The sequence below is a fragment of the Mauremys mutica genome, unplaced genomic scaffold (genome assembly GCF_020497125.1).
Source record: "Mauremys mutica isolate MM-2020 ecotype Southern unplaced genomic scaffold, ASM2049712v1 Super-Scaffold_100434, whole genome shotgun sequence".
In the NCBI taxonomy this organism is placed as follows: Eukaryota; Metazoa; Chordata; order Testudines; family Geoemydidae; genus Mauremys; species Mauremys mutica.
Genome location: NW_025423340.1, coordinates 265,055 through 271,985, shown reverse-complemented (window position 1 = coordinate 271,985; position 6,931 = coordinate 265,055). Strand labels below are relative to the sequence as shown.

The 6,931-nt window shown below is 50.3% G+C and overlaps 2 non-coding genes across 2 annotated transcripts; both read right to left on the bottom strand.

The window, feature by feature from the left end:
* Positions 1-339: 339 nt before the first annotated feature.
* Positions 340-412, bottom strand: TRNAK-UUU. The gene has a single exon. It is a non-coding gene; the product is annotated as a tRNA-Lys (tRNA).
* A 4,390-nt stretch (positions 413-4,802) lies between these two features.
* Positions 4,803-4,874, bottom strand: TRNAA-UGC. Its single transcript has one exon. It is a non-coding gene; the product is annotated as a tRNA-Ala (tRNA).
* Positions 4,875-6,931: the final 2,057 nt, after the last annotated feature.

The following is a 6,931-nucleotide window of genomic DNA, read 5'->3' as shown; positions in this document are numbered from 1 at the left end:
AAGACTTCAGCTCAGATTGCAGGATTCAAAGTCCCGAGTGCTGCCCTTAGACCCTGGGACCAATAGGGAACCCCCAGACCTCTGCTGAGCTCTGGTGTGGATGACCCCGTGGGGGCAGCCCTACCTTTGCTCACCAAGTTGTCATGCAGCAGTTTGCTGCAGCTCCCAGAGGCCTTTCTTACTCCAGACTGAGAGGCCAGTGGGCATGTGAGGAAGTTGCCCCTTCAGTCCCAGGCAGTACATGGCCCTTCCTAGTGAAAAGCCAAGTCCTGGGGAAAAAGGTCAAATAACACCCTGGAGAGATGCCTTCTTCCATTTTGAGGGGAATGGTTCCTGCTTTACCTGACCAGGGACTTGAACCCTAGACCCTCAGATTAAAAGTCTGATGCTCGACCAACTGAGCTAGCCAGGCTCACATATAAGCAAAGCAAATTTCATGCAGAAGAGAAACTAGTCATGAAAATGAAGGCAGGAAACAATACAGAAAACCTGCTACTCTCGCTCTCTTAGCAGTCCTAGCCCCAGCCTGCTCCTCCATCCGGCGCCCTGAGGCCTTATTCTTTTTTTAGTTAACTATCAAATCCAGGAGAAAACACAGTTATACGAAGCAAAACGAAATCACAAACAGAAATGTCATTGGAAATACAAAACTAAAAAAGGAAAATGCAATTCCCATCGCTTTATCGTGTCTGGGCCATTCCTGTATCGAGAGCACCCGCCAAGGTCCCTGTGTGCTTACGAGAAACCTGGAGGAACTCATACCACAGCCTGAACATGAAACTCAACTGCTCCCAGGTGCTGCAGTAAAACCCTTTCCCTGCTGTGACCTTGCACTCCATAGGGTTTTATGAAAATATGCTAATTAGTGTGAATATAATAGTAGTACTTCTGGCATCTGAAGAAGTGAGCTGTTACCCACGAAAGCTCATGCTGAAATAAATTTGTTAGTCTCTAAGGTGTCACAAGTTCTCCTGTTCTTTTTGCGGATACAGACTAACACAGCTGCTACTCTGAAACCTGTGAATATAATGTAACTGGAACATGCTTCATGCAAAAGGTCTCTTGTACAGTATCATTACAAAGCTTATTATCTATTGTGTGTGTTCATCCTATTTGTATGACTCATTCTTGTATCTGAAACTAGAAATATGAACTATAACTCTGAGGTCCTGTTGTAATGATGCAAAGTGTGGGCCATTAGTAGTGGTTTGGACTCTTGATGGCTCCCATTAACCAGGACAATTGACTGGAGATGGCTCTGTCCTGCACCATCCGTGAGTCAGGCCAGGAAGAATGAAGGCTTGGGGGTCTCACAGGACTATGTCACCTGGTATAGGAATCCATCTTAAACCTGGGGCTCTTCCCCAGGTGAGAGAGAAAAGATTCCTGCCTTGTACCAAAGCTATATAAGGGGGTGGAACAGAAGAAAGGTGGCTGCAGTCATGAGAAATCCCCTAGCTACCACGTGAGCTGGAACAAGGACTGTACTAGGTGAAAAGATTGGGCCCAGACAAGAAATAAGTCTAGTCTGCAAAAGAAGCTTATTGGAAGATCTCTGAGGGTGAGTTTTGATCTGTATTGAGTTTTGTACTGTATTAGGCTTAGACTTGCATGTTTTTGGTTTATTTTGCTCTATGGAGAATACAAACTGCACAGAGAAGGAAAAGTTAATTCCTTGGAAAAGTCTCTGTGTGTTAGATGGGTGGGAGGGTGTCTAAAAACCACTTTCCTCTACTTTCTTTTCTCTGAATTCCTTCAGAAAATCCAAAGCAGGAAACAGAACCATTTCCTTCTCTGAGGCTTGAGCTCCGAGACCTTCAAATTATGAAACTGACATGCTGTCAACTGTGCTAAGAAGGCCCAGTGAAATGTTTAGGCTCAGTACATATAGGACCCTCCTACAGCAGTGACTGGGGCAGGGAAGGAGCCAGGGGTGTGCTGGAAAAATCAGGGAGATCTGGTGCCCACAGACCTGTCCTGGCGACTTTCACAGGAGCAAATAAATCAATTCTCCCTGCCAGTGAATAATGTACTGGAGCAAATGGCAGCACAGGGTGGATGTTTCCAAGCTGTGCACCCACTGCCACATGTTAGAACTTAATCTCCTTTCCCTAGCAGGGCACTTTCCCTGTGCATTGGGCAAAGCAAGTTGGGGAAGCTACATGGGTAACAAAAACCAGTGCTTCAGGCCAGGCTTGAACTCGTAACCCCCACAGTAGACCCTTTTAGACCAACCAGTTGCACCACTGCAGGTGTTTTTCAGAGGAAGCTTGGGAGCAGGCAGTTATCAGTCTCTGGGGTTCACACCTTTGCCTGGTAATTGAAAGGCTGATGCATCAAACCTAACTCAAGATGCGGCTTTTCAGCCATGAGACTCCAGGACATTTTAACAGGAAGAAAATCTCCTCGATTCTGGTTTAGTCCCATTTGACTCTTGCCCATCTTCTCCCCCCGCCTCCCCGCCCCGCCCCACCCCGTCTCTTTCCTTCCCCACTGGGGCCATGCAGAGAGAAGCCCCAGTCAGTCTCTGTCACAGAGAGTCTGTATCCCATAAAGGGAGGGAGGGGTCGCTCTAAAACACTGATAATGGGGAGGGGAGTGGTGTGTGTGGTTAGGGGGAGAATGGATGGAGAACTAACAGTGGGACCCAGAGAGATTCCCCCAGATTGGGGAGATCCCCTGCTGCCCCCATCACCCAGCTGTGGGAAGAACAACTTGGGATTGCTTGGGGAAGCCACCTTTAAAAACACACGTGTAACATGCTAGTTACATTTTAATAAGACCAAAGCCTCCTCAAACCCAGGGTCACAATCACTGGAATGGCTTTGCCTTGATATTTTAAACCAGCCGTAGACACAAAGCGAGTCAAATTACAGTTTCCGTTCGGAGTCAGTGGACACATAAGAATCCGGAGGCTTTTAATTCCTTAGGTTCTGCCGCCATTTCGTTTAATTCCTGTTCCGAGATTTATCGTTGTGCAAAGCAACGTTAGGCCCTTGGGAGTGTCCCCCTGGTCCTGCCTGCTGCCCCGGTCAAGTTAAAAGAGCCCGAGGACCCCTGCCACCTCCACCACCAGCACAAGGGGGCTAAGGCGGTTTCCTGCCCACCCTCGCTCCATGTGGCACGTCACTCCCGGGAGCGGCTGGCACGTCCCTGCAGCCCCTGGGGTGGGGGATGGGGTCTCCACGTGCTGCCCCCGCCCTGAGAGCCAACTCTGTCAACTGTGGCAATGGGAGCTGCAGGGGTGGAGTCTGCGGGCAGCCGTGCTCAAAGACGCCCCCTGCCTTCCCACTTAGGGGCTGCTGCCAGAGGGGGGTGCGGGTTGCTTTCGGGAGATGCCTGAGGTAAATGCTGCACCCCTCACCCTCTCCTGCACCCCCAACCCAGACCCTACACCAGCACCCAAACTCTCTCCAAGACCCTGCCCCCCACACACCCTGCTGCAGCACAACCCTCTGACTGAGCTCAGACCCTGCACCCAAACTCTCTCCTAGAGCCCAATCCCTCTCCCTCCCTCACCCAAACTCGCCCCCAGAGCCTTACACAGCTGTGGGGTGGGGCAGGACTTGGTCCCATTCTGGGAACAACCAAAAATTATACAAACCTGCCGCCCCTGTCCAGCCCAACCTTCTGCTGATGCACCTCAGCCCACACCTGTGCAGGGTTTGAAGCTTCCACTGCTTAAATTCCAGGACACTGAGGGATCTCAGCTCCCCTTTGCCCAGAGGGAACCTTCACCCCACTCCCAACCAGGTTCTTGTCCATGGGATCACTGTAGGGGGGCTGGGTCCCTCGGTGTCTTTTCTCTCTCTACGACAGGCCAGGGTGCAATAACTGGGGCATCTGATCACCCAGGACCTTCTGTGGGGCTGTCATTCCCCTTCCCCTTCTGTGGTCTCCTCTGTCATTGACTCCAGCCTTTTTTCTACCCATCGTCAGCACCATCCCAAGCAAGCTGCACTCGCCTCAAAAAGACAGAGAGTCCTGTGGCACCTTACAGACTAACAGACGTATTGGAGCATGAGCTTTCGTGGGTGAATCCCCACTTCGTCAGATGAATGTCGTGGAAATTTGCAGGGGTAGGTATCAATATGCAGGCAAGAATCAGTCTAGAGATAAGGAGGTTAGTTCAATCAGGGAGGATGAGGCCCTTTTCTAGCAGCTGAGGTGTGAACACCAAGGGAGAAGAAACTGCTTTTGTAGTTGGCTAGCCAGGCACAGAATTCCCACTTAATTCATCTGACGAAGTGGGGATTCACCCACGAAAGCTTATGCTCCTATACGTCCGTTAGTCTATAAGGTGCCACAGGACTCTGTCGCTTTTTACAGATCCAGACTAACACAGCTGCCCCTGTGATACTCAAAAAGACAGTGTCCCCTGGTGGGTGTAAATCACTGACCTCTCTCCTCTCTGAGCACTGAGTGCCCCTGTGTTTCCTTGCCTCTCAGTCTGAGCAGATGGGACCTTTCCCTCCAGTGCTGGAGGATTCGCCCTTCTCATCTACCCTTGTCCCAAGCAGCACAGCGGGTGGGAATCTTACATGTACCAATGGCTTGCATCCGATGAAGTGGGTATTCACCCACGAAAGCTCATGCTGCAAAACATCTGTTAGTCTATAAGATGCCACAGGATTCTTTGCTGCTTTTAAATGTACCAAGGTGACTTAGGAACAGAACCCCCCCCCGACCTTCCATGCAATTGGCACTTGCCCCTCACTGAGCAGGATTGAAACTGGGGCAGGGAGACTGCTGGGCCACATCCCCTCTGGGCATGAGCAAAGAGCAGCGTGAAAAAATGAATTTGGAGATGCTGGGGATTGAACCCAGGGCCTCATACATGCAAAGCATGTGCTCTACCACTGAGCTACATCCCCAGATGGTTTGGGTTTGCTATGGGTCACTCTTTCCATGGCTGAACAGCAAAGACTCACTCCCAGTTTCCCTTCTATCTGTGTCAGTGGTTAATGAGGTGGATCTAGTTGTAGATTGTTATTCATTCCCCACCTTGACATTCCACACAGTCCCTTTCCCAGGCAGATTCCCAGAACCTCGGTGATCCTGGTAGCAGGAGTTGGGTCCTGAGATTTTCAGGGTCCTTTTTCCCCTCCACCTGGAGTGAACTCAGCTTTTCCCCCATCCCAGACAATCCATGAAATAACAACAGGGGCATAAAGAAAGAGAGGAGGGAACATCTCACTGCCAGGGCTGGATGTGCCCAGGGCCCCCGGCTTCTCCATTGTTTCCATGGAATTTGGCCCCCTGCTTTGCACAAGGGACAGAGAAAGATCTTGCTGTTCCTGTGTCTGTGCAAAGAAAATTGTGTTTCCCTAGGAAAGAGAGGCGGGAAATGGCCCCATGATGGGACAATATCCTCAGGATTAAGACCTAAGGACTCAGGCTGAGAACTGATAGAACTGCACTCATCTGGGATTTAACAAATTGTCTTCCATGGAGCAGGGCCAGATCCAGCGTTTTTGCCACCCCAAGTGGAAAAAAAAATAAAGAAGCTGCAATCAACTGCAGCTCTACCTCTGCCGCTTTTGGCAGCAAGTCCCTCCCTCTGCTGCTGAAGCCTCCCCTTTCCATTGATAGCTGGCCCTAGGGACCTGCTTGCTGTGCTGGTGCCTGGAGCCAGCCCTGCCATGGAGACACTGGGAAGATGAGGGAATCAGGAAAATACCAGGGATTTGTTTATGTGGTAAGTGAAGAATAACTGAAGCAGTTTTGGTTTAAAGTCATTTTTCCCAGACTGGGAATCGAACCCAGGCCGTGGCAGTAAAAGTGCCAAATCCTAACCACTAGACCACTAAGGAGATAATGAGACTGTTTTTTTCCCTTACTTATGTATACTTTCTTAGGCTACTTTCTATCCAATTTCTGAAGCTGACCCATTGTCCATTCCCTGAGGGGCTAGGAGCAGAGTCCAGGAACCCCTGTACTCAGGGTCACAACCTCAGCCCAACCCAAGCCACTGAAACAAACTCAAATCATGCTTCCTCCAGCAGGATCACAGAGCAACACAATGGAAAACCCATCAGGAACAATCCTCCTCTGCCTTCATTTACCCCATCGCAACCCTCTCAGCAGCCGACTCTTGTGGGAAGGACACTGAGCTGATAGGAGCTCTGGCACAGAGACCAAAGGAGGGGTGTTGCTCCCCCTCAGTGGGAGCTGATCACATTCTGACTCTGGAGGAGGAGGGAAAGGCCATGGCCACATGATGGGGCCAGTATGTACCACAACATGGTTCTTTTATGTGGGATGACTCTGAACATTGACTGATCTCCACTTCCTTGGATTTGAAGAGATGTTTAGTTGTGCACTTAGGAGGCTGAAGCAATGTTATGGATGGTGACACTACGATTAAAGGGTTATTTAATGTTGTAGAAATTGTTAAAAACACTGAGCTTAAACTGGAACTGCCTGTTAGTAAAGGCTGGTTTCCCCACATCAGTTCCATAAGCTCTGCTAGAAACACCCTGGGTTCTCTCCTGCCTCAATGGGAACTGCAGGGAATCGTCCCCTGCTGCCCTTGGCTCCAGGCTGGTTTTTCTGGGGAGGGGACGTGAAATTGATTTGTTTGCTGTTGAGAAGGGAGCCAGGCCAGTTCTCAGGGAACGAGAACTCCCAGCATCTTCCCAGCCCAGCCCAGGCTGCTGCCCTGTCCCAGCCTCTGTTCCCCTGGGGCCCCTGCGTGTTTGACTCTAGAGCCGGCCGGGAGCAGCAGCTGAGGCAGAGGACAGCCTGGGCCAGGCAGATAAGAAGGAGTTTAGCCAGCAAAAAAGGTAAAATGGCAGTGGAGTATTACCTTGGACTCAACGGCATTTCTCCATTGGTCTGTCTGCTTTGGGGCAGGGACAATAACACGCCCTGCTGCATTCGTTATTTCAAAGGTCAGCTTAGGATTTTCATTCTCACACACGGTGCACAA